The 16,529-nt window shown below is 40.6% G+C and overlaps 3 long non-coding RNA genes across 7 annotated transcripts in view; 1 reads left to right on the top strand and 2 right to left on the bottom strand.

Annotated features, from left to right (window-relative positions):
• The window catches only part of LOC145449477 (uncharacterized), a 64,892-nt gene that overhangs the window by 3,663 nt on the left and 44,700 nt on the right, over positions 1-16,529 (top strand). The window lies entirely within an intron of this gene.
• LOC145450841 (uncharacterized) lies at positions 332-4,556 on the bottom strand. Of its 5 annotated transcripts, none has more exons than XR_013918604.1 (7): positions 4,407-4,556; positions 3,898-4,103; positions 2,056-2,189; positions 1,648-1,786; positions 1,279-1,421; positions 1,105-1,200; positions 332-643 (listed from the first exon to the last, which is right to left on the bottom strand). It is a non-coding gene; the product is annotated as an uncharacterized LOC145450841 (long non-coding RNA). The 5 variants fall into 5 exon arrangements; XR_013918605.1 differs by having other exon boundaries at positions 3,898-4,032; XR_013918600.1 differs by lacking the exon at positions 3,898-4,103 and having other exon boundaries at positions 1,105-1,190.
• On the bottom strand, positions 11,806-12,827 carry LOC145450829 (uncharacterized). The gene is made up of 2 exons (XR_013918594.1): positions 12,536-12,827; positions 11,806-12,059 (listed from the first exon to the last, which is right to left on the bottom strand). It is a non-coding gene; the product is annotated as an uncharacterized LOC145450829 (long non-coding RNA).

The following is a 16,529-nucleotide window of genomic DNA, read 5'->3' as shown; positions in this document are numbered from 1 at the left end:
AGTAAATAATGGTTGTCTTTACTTGGTGAGTGAGAAATTCCACTGTGGGCTTGGAAAACACTTTACCCTGAGCCAACCACACGTCACTGATACATGAAAAATGAAGAAACTGCGTATAGAGTGTTAGCAAAATCACTTAATTACATTTTTACCAAGCGGAAACTTGAAGAAACGCTTTATCCTGTGCCAATCGCACATTACTGATACATGAATAATGAAGAAACTGCGTATCGAGTGTTGGCAAAATCACTTGAACATATTTCCCAAGCGGAAATATGAACAAGATGAAGATAGCAGCGATGTAACGCTTGGTTGAATTCGAATATGAATGCGAAATAATGCGAAATAAACGAATACTTGGTCTCGACTTTTGCGCCGTGTTAGTCGCCGACCGCCGAATACGAATGCGCCGGCCGAATACGAATGCGAATACTTGGTCTCGACTTTTGCGCCGTGTTAGTCGCCGGCCGCTAGGCCCTCTCGCCTCGCACATGTCTGGCGAGCTGGATGTCTTTCGGTATGATGCTGACGCGCTGGGTGTGGATCCCGCACAAGCTGGTGTCTTCGAACAGGCTGACGAGGTGGGCTTTGCTGGTTTCCGTCTTCGCGGAGACTAAAAAGCTCACTAGTCCACTTCATTCTTCTAAAACGAGAAACACCTCATTAAGGCTTATCATTATCATTCCTGAAATCAAAAAGTGACAGTTGGTAATTCTGAAATAGATGACCCGCGAGTACTATATCATATCAATTTGATGTACAGGAAATAAGGTTACAGGGCCAACATTGTAACATTTCCCGTGATTTAACATTAGAACAATGCTTTCATTAGGTGAGCTAGATTTCTGCAAGTTCATTGTTACATACGAGGTCTTTGTAGAACGGTATTTATATATAGGTACGACTAACTTCCAATAAGAATCCGCTGTACTAACTCTCTACCGCAGAATTAATTTAAGACAAGCGAACACCAACGACACCAACAAAAGTATACAAATGTAACAGTTATTGTAATTTAATGCATTTATCACCAACACAATGACTGATAAATTTGTAACATTTTAGGGATAATTGATCGATTAACCAACGGCAAACTGTACGTACCTTCTTTGAGAAAACGAGGGTAGTACTTCGAGACTTTTCTAATTCCATTTTATATTTATTTTATTGCCGCTTTGCCATGTGCCTTTCTGCAAGTACCTACAATGAAATAGGGTTAGAGCTGCATAATTACACCTCGCGCTGTCTGGGAGCCTTCCCTAAAAGTTCAATACTCACACTCTTATGGTCTTTAAGGCGTTCCTTCCCTTGTTGTCCATCCTTGGAATACTGAAAAATAGATGTTCCGTTGCAATATTTTTCAACACCTCTCGAATTGCAGTCTTTACACATCCTCCGCCAACCAGCATTAAATTCAATACCTGGAAAACCAAGTAATGAAGAAAATAATCATGAAAATAGGTGGTAACAGATAACTCAAATTATATCCTTATAAGTTCTAGCTGTAGGAGAATAGTATTTTTCCAGTGAACAAAAATTACGCGAATAGTCAATTTTTAAACATGATCAGTTCGGAAGTATGCTAACAATTGCATAGCTGTTTAAAAATACGTGGCTCTGGTAATTATAGCAGCTAGGCCTACTTACTGTATAGCATCTTTTGCCACTTCCTTTTCCAAGTTCCTCCTCTACGCCTTTCAATTCATCTGTAATAGTTGCAGGTTACTTGATTCTGCGTGCTTGACTGCGCTTTAAAAGTTCCAGTCCCATATTTTCTTCAAGATTTCTAAATAAAATTAAAAAATATTTACACTGCACATTCGGCAAATGTACATATTAGATATTATCATCAATTATTGCGTAATCACATTTCAGTGAAGGCCTAAATCAGGGTTGGCCAACCTTTACGGCCAAAGGCCACATGGGATTCACGAACGTTAGTGCGGGTAACTTGAATATTGGTGACCATTTTTAAAGTATAGATTAGGTAACAGCGAAAACAAGACTCATCTTACTACTCATCAAATCGACAACAATTATGTCATGAAAACTCACGTGGCTATGATGACATGGCCAAGCGAAGCGCGAAAATTCAGGATGCTTACTCTTTTTCATTTCTCTCTCTCTCGCGACATGGGCTTCTCAGTATAACTCTCGAATGTGGATGTAGACTCCGCTCTCGTATGTGTCTGAAAAGTGCAACAGTGTAAACCAGTGGTTCCCAACGTGGGCGATATCGCCCCCCAGGGGGCGATTTGTCGGTCCAGGGGGGGCGAAAATAGCCAAGGGGGCGATAGGGGGGCGAAAACGGACGAAGGGGGCGATAGGGGGGCAATGGCATGTTGAAATGGCTATATTGGCGTCCATGACCGTAACTGCCACACCCAAGCCCGCAATTGAGATGGGGGGGCCCGAACTCGGGGCCCACATTTTTTCCTGAATTAACAATAATTATAGAGTATTATTTGGGAAATCTAGGCAACTTTTTCAAAAAAATTTCGCGCTGCGCGCCATTTCGTGGTCACGTATGTCTTGCTTATTGGATACCTTTCCTCCAAAAATAATACGCATGAGGTATAGAAATGGGCATCTCGGCGTCAGCCATTATCACACCATGACGCACCAAGACATATGAAGTTTCAGGCCATGTAACATGCGACTCCGAGAAGTGTGCTAGAACGAGAAAACCTTGGCGGAAAAGGACTGCCTTTATGCTGACCGACTTCGATATATATACGATATACATATATATCTAATTGTCCACATGTGCCTGGCTGGCGCCAAATGTTCCTGTCCTGTCGAATCAGAACCCCCAAAAAAATGCCATCTCGCAGAGAAAAATTAATTGCCAGTGCAAAAATACCAATTTGAAATCGTATGCGCCTTTTAGTTTAGTACGTATGGGCGATTTGAATATCTTTTGACATAGCAGACAGGCCATGAAATGTCATTACGTAACGAAGTCATTATACCCACGGGTCCGCCTGAATATGTTCAATTGTTCAATTATTATCTACGGGCCCTGCATTTTCCAAGACACCTCACTCAGCTTTACCAGTAAATCTGAATACATGAGCAGAGAGAGGATAAAAATTAACAGCAATATATATGCAGTTCCCGATCATATTGACCGATTCAATCATGAATGATGGAAATTTTTCGCGCCTCGCGCGAATTAAGCCGACTAACTAAAGAGTCCAACAATTTGTGCTGAGAAGTAGCGGTAAAGAGGTATCGGGGGAGTTGGGTCTGAGGGGTGCAGAAGTTTGCTTTATCGCTATATGGAGGGGTCAAGACCAACGTATTGGGGGGGGGGGGCTGACGAAGTGCTGTTACGGTCCTTTTGGAATCAAGTCGGAGAAATCATCTTTTTTGTTAGTCAACTCACGAAAATTTAGCTGGAAAGGTGCAATTTCGAGGTCGAGCCGAAAAGTTGACCTTTTTTCTTAGTCAACTCGCCGGTGATTTCAGTCTGTATACCCATTTTTATGTTCCCAATATTTGGGGGGCGATGATCGGTGTGAAGTTAGAAAAGGGGGCGATGAGTCGAAAAAGGTTGGGAACCACTGGTGTAAACGATCTATACATACATACAGATGTGGTCAGTAACAATGTACTTGTACTTAGAGTACCCAAGTAGGTAGTGCGTGGGGTGCACTAGTTAATCAGAGTACTTCCACTTTGCAGATAACAACTTGGAGGACTGGCACCTGTATCACAGTCTCAGTAACTGAGAATATTTTCGAAAACTGCACCATTTGTAGTGTCATAAGTCATGTTGCGTCAGTCACGAAAATGCACCCGACAATTTCAAAATAAGCCACCTCCTATTGAGTAAAGTATTTGACCCTGCAACCAATACTCCCTCATATTTTTGACAAGTCTGCGCACACTCACAAACTCACTGACACTAAAAATAGGCGATCACTTCGCGTTTCTTGTGGCGGCACACGTTTTTCTGTGCGCGGCGACTTTGTCAGAGGGAACATTGCCTGCAACCCAGTCCACTTCTTGAAACTGCTTGAAGTATTTCTGAAGTGTATTGCAAATTGGTACTTGTGCTTGTAATTGACTAGACATCCATGGCATTACTTCTACTTTTTCTACAGTACCAATGTTGATAGGAGAAATTATACTTAAAATGGGCATTCCATTTCACATGTAATTCGCATACTCATGATATATATCTCAAACATGCATTATTGATAAAACAGTATATGAAAATCAATTTGCTTCATACGGATAGCCGGATATCTAATATGAGCTTGATTCCAAAATTGACACAAGTTTGTGTTTTCATACCTCCATCACAAAAATGATCAAGAACAATACGATGCCAATACCAGTTGATTCATAGAACTGAAATCGTAATTTGCAATAAACACTGAATAAAAATCAACACTTACTCGCTACTTGATACTCTTCACGTGAAATGTCCCTGTTATTGTAAAAGACTGCTCCAGGGTAATCAAGTAGCAGCAGTTCATCTTCTTTTGTAGGCTAAGCGGCGTATTTTCTGACATTTAGACATACTGAACTGTAATTGATTCAACAGAGTAGCACCCCATGAATTAAAATGGAAAAGATGAATACAATTACCCAAGAAATCGCACACCTAATCATTATTAAGGCATATTTTCATTGCACTTAAATCGTCAGGAAGTTGCACTTGATTTTACCAAAAGTTGGGTTTATGCACAAAATACCACAGTCAATCAACAATGCACTATTAACTGACAATTATAGCACTCTAAGCCTCATTCAATCAGTTTCTGAAGCATTATTGCACAACAAACTCTCTTCAGTTTTCACTCACGCATGAGAAATAAAAACGCTGACAAAGAGAGTATCAGCGCCCAGAGTATACTATTACTGCGGCTCCAAAAGCTGACTGGTTCATTCCAATTAGGCTAAGATTTAAGTTCAAAATACTACTTGTAGTGAAAATGACTAGCAAGTTGCACAGAAATCTCAGGCAGGCAGTAGGTTGGACATCCCTGTCTTAGACTGTCATTTTAACAGATATCAAGGTTACCGCTCAGTACCTATTACGAATGTACTTTTATGAACACAATTGAACTAACTAAACTTTCTCAACAAAACTCGACATCAAAAGACTATAGACACAACCTGTTTCTGTGTGTGCGGGGGCTTGGTCAAAAGTCAAATACTTCCACTTCTAATTTAGTTCGGACCCTATGCCGTGCTTGGCTGTTTTTTTTTCAAATTCTACATTGCAAGCCAACTGCTGCGTCATACATGACATTGAGATGCAGCTAATCCATCACATTTGTTATGCAAATGAAAGAGAATGGAAATGGAACTATATACTAGAAATAGTTTCATAGTATATTTACTGAATCACTCCTTCACATTTTGCGCAATAGCCTACTTAAAACAAGTTGCAATATATAATTCCTACGAAGTGTAAAACAGTGATTCCCAAACTGTGTGCTGGTGCCGCCAGAGATTTTCAGGTGTTCATTGTTTACCGATTATAACAGCATTTTAGGCTTCATTTGACGTTTGAATATAACTACAGTAACGAACGATGACGATATGTCGATCAGTTGCTATATCTGCTATCTGGCACAGCTGCTTCGCAGCTGATATAGCCGCCATGCACAACATAGATAACTACAATCACAGTGATTGCCCCGAAATTTGAATGATTTCTTTCAATCCGAATCAATAGTGCATCAAGTGCAACACAACACACCTATGTCCTCGTCATTCAACTATCATATCGTCCTCATGGAAATACAACGTTTCGGACAAGTCTATTTTTTTATCCACAACACAACCATCACAAATCACTGTTTGACATGAACATGTCAAAATTTATGGCGTTTATATGTAGTTCAGTTTTATGGATTGGTATATCTCGTTGAACAGTATTTCGAAATCAATCCATCAGGCGTCAGTCGACGAATAAAATATCAGCAGCCTCTCCTGATTAAATATAGTCAGCAGCAGAGATTACCGGCCACAGCCTGATATATCGACCGTTGCCTTCCGTCCTATGTCACCTCTTTTTTGCCGCTTGTCCTTTCATGTTATCTTCTATTATTTTTATTCAGTGTGCACTGTGCAGGGCATGGCTCTCTTCAAAGCGCCTAGGCCCACCTGGGCGGGTGTTCAACTTCAAAGACTATACTCCAAGTCGTTTTGTCCCTTCCTATATCATCTCATTCAATAAAAATCTTCTGGTGTAAGCTATTGATCTCATAAAATCATTAGTATAATAAACTGAAGGCCTGAAGCTGAAAAAGCTAGCTGAAATTAAATGAGTTACGGTTATCGTCGTAAAGACCAAGGTTTTCACAGAACTTATAAATCAAAGTAAGCGCACTCGAATACTATGCGAATACATAACGACACAAGCAGCTGACCTTCGGTCTAATGGTGTGACGACTGCCGATACGGCTCATACGAGCTGAGCGACAGTATAAATTTCTGTCTATATGAAGTCACCGATACCGTATAGCTGTACGCTTTTATACGAATCATATATAGACCAGCATGTACTGTACAATGTAGAGTTCAGTTTTCAGTATTCCTTTATAGCCTGGTGCTAGCTTAAGCATCAATTAACTGCGATTAAACCCTGAACGCAACTAAAACCAAACCCACGACCTCAACTGCAAGCCGTCATTATAAGACCGCGCTCTTGTCTGGCGGCTTCAAATCTGCGCGCCAAAACTGTTCACCAAACCAAATGTTTGCGCGAGCAAAAATGCGTTACGTCACTTGGCAACATCTTGCGAAATCGGTAAAGTGGCCGGCTGAATTTCAACGATGATCGCTGCAGTATGTAATGCCGTGAATACTCACGGGTCGGGTATGTGAGCATATTGGATTTTCGTAGTCGGCATTAAGTGAATTGGGTCTGAATACTACAATTGCAATGGAATGTGATGATAACTTACCGTCTATAGGAAAAATATTGTATGCCTTCCAGGCTGACTCGAATCGCGATTCACCGTAATGTCATCTCTGGATGACATGCGTGCTAATTAACACTCCTTCAAAGAATTATTCACGTGAATTTATGCTTCGCAAGCCTCACAGTTTAAATTAGCTACCAACGAAATACCCGTAACCAATTTCCCCGTTTGGCCACCTTTTTCGTAACGTGACAAAACGAACATATACGTAAATTGTTTGCGGGGTATTCACTTGTTAATAATCCTGCTGTACTATAATAACTATCAATTCTAATGTAACGATTCAGATTCGTGCATTGCCGCACATACCTAAAACAGTGCATTGAATAATGCTCGACGGCATCAGGCAGCAAACATTGTTCACACAAACGGGAATCACTACTTCAAATGTATAGGTGATTGGCCTAATTGAGTCGACAATCGCATGATCTCAAACGAAACAGATTAATTTGGTCTTTTTTCAAAGCTAAACTTGGTAACTTATTGTAAATCGCGCCTTTGATGAGCTTGTAGGTAGACTGTAAAGACTCTCGGCTTCGCTTGTCCTGTACAGTTGATCTCAACTGTTTCTGCATTAATTCTTAAAAAGCTAGTACACCCCCTCATTAGAAACGCAGTGCAATTGTTGATGATGCAGCGCTTCTTGGAAATTGAGTGATTCTATTACGATCCGCTTCCAGTAATAGGCTTCGACTCGAGTAGTCGTGTTGGTGAGGTGTACCACTCATGATAAAGTCATGCCAGGATGAGTGAACTGTAACGTTATAAATATGTCACTTTGAGGAAAGAAATATTAAATAATATGTAAGCAAGGCTACATTAAAGTCGATCTGGTATATTTTACAAAACACTTTTATGACGATGCCGTAAACCACACTGTAAAAAATAAAAACCTCGATTTACCGCGAAATGTTTGGAAGAACGGTAGCCAGACATTTCGTGGTAATCTAACATTACCGTTAGTCAATGTAAATTGAACTTACACTCGTCCGGTAATCTCACTTTACACCAGTGATGAGCATCGGACGGACTCGGATGGCATTCGGACCGGATATTAGACGATTTTGTGGCAGTCGGATAGGACTCGGATATTATCACAAATATTTTTTCGGATATTGTCGGATAGTTGTAACTTTTGATAGAATATTTCCGGATAGTTGTAACCTTATGTGAGATTTGATTACAGGCCTATAGAAAGAAGTCATCAATTCAATAACCAAATACAGACAGTTGACACCTTGCGATATGACTGGTAGCAGTCTAAAAATGTTTGTCAAGAGTCCAAGATAATATAGATCCACTATTGCCACTACCATTCTAACCATTCAAGAATAGACAATACTATAAGATCAGCCATGTTATCAGATTTATTAGCTAAAACACATAAAGTATACCATACTTGCCAGTCTAACGATATATAATATGTGAACTGATAAAAGATGTTATGATTGTACATGAGCTCGCCTGACATGGTTATCATCAGTGCGGTATTCTCGCAGAGCAGTGTCTGAAGTTCGCAAAATTGAAGGTATAGTTTCAACATCAGTCACAAAACTGCGTTTGCTTCTCGCCTTCACATGTAGTTTTTTAACCCATTGCTGATGAATGTCACAATAGGGCATACAATTTCTAGAATCCTCAAATTGTTGTTGTGGCAGTCTTCTGTAGATTAATATAGCGGTAAGTCAAATCCCTCTTTGCGTACTTGTAGCATGAATGATTTTCATGCTGCCACAGTAGTGTATGATACCCTTTCGATCAACACTATACAGCGGTGCTTGTGCTATGGCACAATCTTTGGCTACCATGAGTCTTTCAGCAGATGATCATAACGGAATATATCCTGATGACGTTCAACAATGTAATAACTCCATTCTGTGAGAAGGTATTCCAAGTGTGGACTTGGACTTCTTGTCAGCTTGGCACATCGAGTTAACAGCTATTCACACACTTGCAGCCCGGTCAACCAAATAAGAATATGCATACAAACATGTACAAGTAACTTTCTGGAGTCAGATAATTATATAGAAAATTATGTAAGAAGATATATAGATAAAATGTATGATAGTTAATATAATGATGCCTTGACGATACAGCAGCCTACCAGCCTCTTTGAAATCATTCAAGATACATGCATATCATACTAAGGCACACTAATAACATATAACAAGGCTATAAAATCCAGAATTCCTATATACCGTTACAACGATAGCAAACCTACTCAACTGTCTAGGGTTGGGACTTCGGGATCAAATTTTAAATCCCGGGATCGGGATTTCCCGGGATTTGCGCTTCTCAATCCCGGGATTTCCCGGGATTAAGAAAGTAGTAAAATACACATACAAGCTACACAGTACACACACAACATTTATTCCTTTTAGTATTGACGCAGAAACATGCTCCCGTGAATACGAATGAAACCCAGCGACCGAATACCACGCGGATAATGAGCGTTTAAATTCATGTACCGCCTGTTTCGTGTAGAAGTTGATTCGTCAAACGTGATCGAAAAACGTCCAATGTTGCGTTTCATTGCCATAAGCTCTTCTTCCACACACTTACGGATTTATTTGCTGTGCTCGATCACCAAGTCACGAACCCGTTTGCGACATTTTGAAAAGTCATAGCCATAAGTCTTGAAGGCCCGACCAATTCACTCACTTTGGGTAATTGAATAAATGTTAACCCGTCCACAGCAGTTAACTGGTTAAGAAGTTCATCCAGGCGAGGCTTATGCGATTTATGTTATAAGAATCCTTCCTCATTTTCATTTTTGGCTGATCTTTCTTTGACGCGTCCGATTGAATCATGCATGGTTTAATTACTATCATTTGTACGGACCTTAAATGCGTTATCAGTCCCTTTGTGCCAGACACTGAAGCTTTCAAAACGTCTTGACACAAGTTGCATTTGGCTTTTTATGTAGATTTATAAAACAAACAGTTTCGCCAAAATGTGATTTTCTCTTCGCATTGACATTTTCGAAATTCGCTATTATTCGACCTGTAGGATATTTCACCTCCACAGCACCGTCCTTGTGACTTTCCGATACTCAGTTACACTGCTATGATTCGTAGACTACTACGGAAGTGATTGTGTAGTTCATTGTTATGACATAGTTGGCTATAATATCAAATAGTTGTGAATTGTTTTAGAATATCAGTGGAGTTTGTGACATTGCTTTATTACCAAAATAAGAGGTATGGCGCTACGTAAGCCTTAATGTTGTTTACAAATCCCGGGATTTCATTGGGATCAATCCCGGGATCGGGATTGCTTCAAATCCCGGGATCCCGGGATCGGGATTTCCCGGGGTCCCAACGCTACAACTGTCCTGCTTACTCTTCCCTTCCTTCAGCTGCTATATTTTCTCCAATATGATTGACGGAATCAATCATCCAGAACCACTGAGCCATACAAGAAAAAGCTGTTAGTTTTTTTGTCAAGCAATGGTCTGTTTAAGTAAATTTGATTTCAGTTGAAGAATTGTGAAAAAAGACTTTGGCGTGATTATGGTGCTATTCCATATGATCTCAACGAGAGACCATGTAAACAGTATGAAAGTCAACGCCAAGGAGTCTTGATCAGTACGTTAGTGATGCGTCATATCTCTTGAGTGGAGCTCCATCAACTAGTGCATAATGTGCATTGCATTATTTGAAGACCTGTTGTCAAACTCCACGTCTGAGTGTCGATTTGAGCTATGATTCCGTACTGTCGGAGTTTCGTTTCTCAATTATAATGGATTGAAGAAAGTCGACGTCTTGAGAGATAGCACAGCCAGAGTGGAGTGTAGAGGGATTGCATCCGGATTTATGGGACACTGGCTCTGCTGAATGCTATAATTTCTATGTTCAAGTGAAACACCACACGTTATCAAGTGGTACAATGAACCTTACAAACCATATCCAAAAGGCCAAGGATACAGCACAGTTGAAGATGAGTTTCTTCTCGTCCAATAAACAAGTCGGCAAGACAACTACTAACCAGCTACTGGAGAGGAAATTTGGACAGATTGTGGGACATTCAGGAATCAGGATGGTGCTATTATTCACATTTTGTGTGACACGACTATAAGCGTCATGCTCGAAGCTTTGAACTGATTGACCAAAGGTATTATAAGCATCAGCAAGTTGCTACTAAACAGGCCTTCACGCCTTCCAGCACTTGTGGGCAAAATGTGGCTTATCTGCATCTAATATTGACCATCTCCCGATTGTGAAATTCCATGGTCACAACTTGCTACTATTACTTCTTGATATATATTGGGTGATATGGTTAAATGCCTGATTGTTACATATGGCCATGGCCTAATAATCTTTGTCATTTTACATTTGCTTTTGATCGAGATACCACTTTCATTCGCACACTTACTTCAAATTAGTAGCGTTGTTTCTTTGCGTTAACTTTCCTATAAATGAAATTCCAATTTTTGTTCATTCCATAGATACAATTCGTGATCTTCTAGTGCAGAACTGTAACTAAGCTCAGCTGTACAGTTGATATTCTGCGATATCATTATTCGATAAGGATTTTTCGGATTCTTGTAGGAGATTTCCGGATCAATTCAGATAGTTGGATGAGATTATCCGGATTCGGACGGATAGTTCCGCAGACACCAAAACTGTCGGACGGATTCGGATTCTCAAAATCCAACATCCGCTCATCACTGCTTTACACGCCAGACTGTAATGTTACAGTCACCTCAGGTATATCTAATCTACATGTTCTCCTGTACATTTGCGATCGAGACTGTCATTTTACCGCCTACCTACCTACATGCTGTCCCTGTAAATCAGGATTACATACCAGTTCGTAAATTCACGTACATCCATACCTATCGCAAAGCAACCCGATGCAAAAATATCGCAACATTTTCTTCACATCCCCAAAACGACATTGGAACAAACTGTGTATTCATGCATGATATCACGATGGAGTGGTTATCGATGGAAAAATATTGCTGCTGGAGGTCTAATTCTTCTTTAGGAGACATGCAGTAACACGAGTGGTCTCAAGAAAACGTGAATTGATTCCACCACCGGCCAAACTTCCAATTGTTTCTTTTTCTCGTTCTCATTCCTTCTGTGTAAGTAGTATCTTGCGGTTCCACTAAAAAGAATTCATGCGTAAGTCGCTATATAAAGCAAAGATCCTAACCTGGACAGTGGACATGACATTATAAAGACTAAGACAAATAGGCTAACAAAAATATAACATGTTTTGAAGTACCGGTACTGGCACATTGTGTGATGACGGCTCCGCCTTTTACATGGCATAGCAGAGATTCATGACTTTATCTCTGTATTGAAGCAAAAGGTTCCTAATTTAAGGTGGCATGTGTGGCAAACAATTCCAGCAGTGGGTGAAAACATATCTATGCTATGGCCCGAAAATGACATTACCAAGCCAACAGTTTCAACTCCTCCGCAGCGGAGTATGTGGTCACTATATAAGTCGACAAATATCCCAAAATAGAACAGAGAATGCGGCGAATGAAATATATCAATCATGAAATCTAAGTCATCGAGGGCTGGTGTGCAGAGTCAGATATTCACGGTAACAAATACTATGTAGTACTGTATTACCTTTTAAGATGCGTATTCCATTCAGCATTCCTAGGAATCTTCAACGATCGTGTCCACTTTCTTCAAGCACAACAAGCTTCGCTCCACCCTTTGCTCAAATCTCACTAATGGCCACTAGCCAGTGGCCAGACGACACTCGAACGATTTCGAAATAAATGGTATTCATCCGCTGACACATGACACCAATAATATTTACTGGCCACGTTACAATGTTTGATCTGGGTCGTTTTTTCCATACAGAAACATTTATCATTTCATATAGTCCCTTTTTTCATCTAATTTCGTATAAATTGATATAGCTGGTTCGTGGTACAGAACTTGAATATAGCTTTCAATACAATATCCATTGTAAAATAATATTTATTGAACTCGAAGACTTTTCGGGTGCCTCTTTTCAAGAGTTAACGGCACACTAAAGGGATTTAAACAGATTTAAAAGCAAAACCAAAAAGGCAAAGTATGACGTAACAATCAAAATCACAGACCATGAAATTCGCATCGTAACAATGGCAACAATAACAAACTATGAAGTATTCGGACATACGGTACTATATAGAGATGGGCTTAACCGATATTTTGCAGTAGCAGTTACGAACTGCTACTTTCGAAATCTTAACTGTGATTTTTAACTGTTACTTTTTAGCAGTTAAATTGGAGGTAAAGCCTACGTCACAATTGACCGCTAATTTAGTCGAAAAAGTGGAAATGTATTAGTTCACTTCTAAACTCGCCGATATCAAACCTCAACTTTAAACTAACAATTGATTATGATTGCAACATAATCATACGGAGTCGTCTAGCCTCATCTTACTATTACGCTTGCAGAAAATCCTTTCATGGAGTAAGTATATTTACAGAAGCGCCCACCTAAATACAGTCCATCCTCAAGATTACCGGACCACGACTGACCTATCGATCTCGCTTCCAATGACATGCCGCCCTATTTCTTGTCGCTTTCTTTTTCTATACTGTATTCTTTACTTTCATTCAGTGTGCATGCCTCCTCTTTACTACGCCTAGGCCAAGGTGGGTGTCCGATTCCATTGACAAATCCAAGTCGCTTCGACATCTTCCTGTCTATTCATTGTATCGCATTTTTTGTGGTGTATTGAACTGATAAAAATTGCTAATAAACCAATGATGATGATGATGACCTTATGCCCTTCATGACAAACATGGATTTAATTTAGCAACCGAAGATGTTTAGTCAAATTGGGTGGTGGTTGAGGATAAGCCCTGTTATTGTCACGACTCACGAATGTGATGTGGTTTTCTTGTTGAGACTGTACTGCAGTGACGCTCATTTCTCGAATGATGAAACAAACCAGAGAACTACCGGGATAAATGTATTGAATGTCAAGGCTATGTGCTTAAGTGCTATTCTGTTAACTGTGATTCGGGTTGGCAGGTAACTGCTACTGCTACTTGAAAAGCTTAACTGTTACTTTTTAGCAGGCTGCTATTTTTTTCACATCTCTAGTACTATAGTAGCAACGCAATTCATAAATAAACAGTTATACACGCACGAGACAACACGCACTAATGGGAAATTTGTAGGTTATAGAGGAAATCTTTTTGTCTACATAAAATAGGTTTGTTCAACTGAATAATAGTAGACTCAAGCACTTTTAGATGAAACAGAGACCTACCACGCGCAATGACAGTGAACATATTGTCATCATAGTGCTGTGCACAGGCAAGGTTTTCACTCAAATGCTGACCAATTGACGAAGCATATGCTTGATAATCGTCATAGCAGTCTGTTTTGGCAGCCAATTTGCACTGACGTGCAAGCTCCGTGCGATCATTTGCGCATGTTTTTGACCGAATCAATTTTGGAATGTGTTGCTTAATACGCTCAACCAATCTTTGAGATGTACGTCCTACATACCTACTATCACAGTGGCACTTGTATTGGTAAACAACATTACTTGCATTAAAGGCAGGAAGTACATCTTTTCGAGAGTTGGGCAACAAGGGTTTCGTTGTGTACACCACATGCGTGTTTACGCTGTAATAACAACGGTGAACAGCCGATTTAATGAGTTTTTCGAAACGGTTGGACACGTTACCTAGCCAAGGTAGGTGTAAAAATGCCGGGCATTTTTCTGGTCCGTATTTGGGAGCTATGTCCGATTTATTCAAAACCCTAGAGATGGAGCATTTTAATATGTGATCTGGATAGCCATTTTTGGACAGAATCAAGTGGATATCATCCAATTCGCGTGACAGTTTTTCCGGTGAACAAATGCGCAGGGCCCGATTGACGAGACATGAAATGAGGTTTAATTTACGTCGCTTCGGGCAAAATGAATCCCAACGGATATAATGGCCAGTGAAGGTAGGTTTTCTGTACACCGACGTTAAAAACGTTTGTCCTGATCTCTCTACTAAGACGTCTAAAAAGGGAAGGGTAGCATCAGTTTCCTTTTCCACGGTAAATTGTAGAGCTGGATGGAGACAGTTGATTTTTTCGAAGAAATTATTACACTCTTGCTCATTTTTAAAGGCAACAAAGGTGTCATCGACATATCTAAAATAGAGGAGAGGTTTTGCGGCGTTTTCAAACAATTTCTTTTCGTGGTATCCCACGAATATATCGGCCAAACTAGGTCCCAACGGCGAACCCATTGCAATACCATTGGATTGACGGAACATCGTGTCATTGAAGCTGAATTCAACGCAACTAGTAGCTGTTTGCAACAATTCAAGAAATATATCACGTGGTAATTTCGGAGGTTCAAGCGTGCCATCATAAAGCGCATCTGCGCAGATTTCGAAAGTTTCCGACAGTGGTACGTTGGTAAAAAGACTTTTCACATCAAATGAGCTAAGAAATGCGTTGGACGGATTTAATTTAGCGCGCTTTAGTTCTTCTACAAATGTGAACGAGTCGCGAAGACAGTGATGCGTAAACAAGGATCTAACTGGCTCAATGACGGTGTTAAGCCATTTAGCTAAATTATGTTGAGCCGATCCACACATAGACAATATGGGGCGAAGAGGTACGTTGTCTTTGTGAGTTTTCGGTAAACCGTACATACGCGGCCGCTGCGATCCCGACGGACGTAGAGACTCGTACAAATTAGCGGGAAGGACTCCATCCTTCTTCCATAGTGTCCTATATGGTGTCGACACAAGCAAATCGCACGGTTCAATGAAATTGTATCACGTCACAGTTTGCATTTGGCTACAGGCAATTTGACGGTGATTTTTGACCGGCTTGCAGAGCATTAAATTTGATGAATCGGGTATCAATCGAAAGCTGACTCTGCACTGATTACGAAAATATAAATTTTATTCCGCTCGCGGCCCTGGAACCCCCACAATCAGCCCCCAATTATTCATTGTCGAGTAGATTGGCAGTGTGACGCAACAATGATGTCTGACGAAACGAGAGACTCGCTCAAGAGCAAGGATGCGGCCGAGCGGCGAGAGTGGGATCAGCTGACGTCGCGGCAATAGCGATGTGCAAACGCGCGACAGAGAAACGCTGCGCTGTTGATACTCTTTCTATGCATTTCGGTACAAGCGAGCACACACCAGCCTTTCCTTGACTTGTAAGGGTAGAACTGGGTCCACAGAATGTATTAGGGCCCTACCAATTTTCGCGCAATATCCTTCAGCTGATAAAGATATGTAGGCTACGTCTAAGTAGTCTACATTGGATATGTCAGATTATTATGATATCGATTGCCTTAGCCCGCTTGTTGCGTAGGGCTCCAGAGACACGTCGCGCTGTTGATAGCGGGTGTCGATACTTTCTATAGTCGCTTTTATGGTTAAGTGTGAGCAGGGAGCATTGAGCATGAGCATACATTACAAGCTTTTATTTGATCCGTATGGGTAGGACTTGGTCCGCGAATGCAGCAGGTAAAATGTTGATTGTTGAATAAAGTTTAACAGCAGGAGTGTCGAATTAAACTGGTATCGCTGTCCGGATTCAATCCGTTACTAGAAAGCTTGCGGGCCATACCTGCCAAATGATTCCAAA

Source organism: Botryllus schlosseri, chromosome 11 (genome assembly GCF_051294905.1).
Source record: "Botryllus schlosseri isolate E-star chromosome 11, Bs_hap1, whole genome shotgun sequence".
In the NCBI taxonomy this organism is placed as follows: domain Eukaryota; kingdom Metazoa; phylum Chordata; class Ascidiacea; order Stolidobranchia; family Styelidae; genus Botryllus; species Botryllus schlosseri.
This window is presented reverse-complemented; position numbering and strand designations above follow the sequence as displayed.